The following is a 696-nucleotide window of genomic DNA, read 5'->3' on the forward strand; positions in this document are numbered from 1 at the left end:
GCCGATCTGGCTGCCGGGGAGAGGGCCCGGCCGACCGGCTGTTGGTCCCCGCCCCACCGCGCTCACTGGGACGCCGAGGGCCCGGTCTGGCGCGCACAGCCGGCCAGGCCTGGGTTGGGGTGGAGCGAGCAGTCGGGGCCCTTGGGGAGGAGGCGCGGCGCCCCGGCTTTCCCGCCGCCCGCTGCCTCCCGTCGGGACTGCGGGACGGGCTGCAGCTCCGTCCTCCGGCCCCCAGGGGGCGGCGCGGCGCCGCGTCCTCCGCGGTCCTGCCCTCCCTCCCCGCGGCCAGGAGGCGGCGCTCTTGGACGCAGGGCGGCAGCGCCGTACCCGCCGTCGAGGCCGCGGTTGGTTCGAGGGCTCCGGCTGCGCGGCCTCCTGGGCTGCGCGAGTCCCCACGGCGCGTCTCAGCGGCGTGAGTGAAGCCGGAGGGCGAGGGAGGGCGCGCACCAGTCGTCGCGCCGAGGCCGGGGCCTGTCTGGGCCAGTGGGAGCTCGAGCACGAGGCAGCGCTGCGCCGCGGCTGTGGGCGTCCCAGGGGCATAGGCCTGCGAAGTGTGGCCGTGGGGGCGGGTCCGACGGTGGGGGCGACGGGGCGAAGTCCCACCGGAGCGCGACGGGGGGGGTCTGACGAAAAGGGAACCCCCTGACGTTCTTCCCTCTCCCAGGCCTGAACTGTGGTAGTGGCAGCGCTTCCTAG

Source organism: Galeopterus variegatus, unplaced genomic scaffold, assembly GCF_000696425.1.
Source record: "Galeopterus variegatus unplaced genomic scaffold, G_variegatus-3.0.2 Scaffold4332, whole genome shotgun sequence".
Classification (NCBI taxonomy): Eukaryota; Metazoa; Chordata; class Mammalia; order Dermoptera; family Cynocephalidae; genus Galeopterus; species Galeopterus variegatus.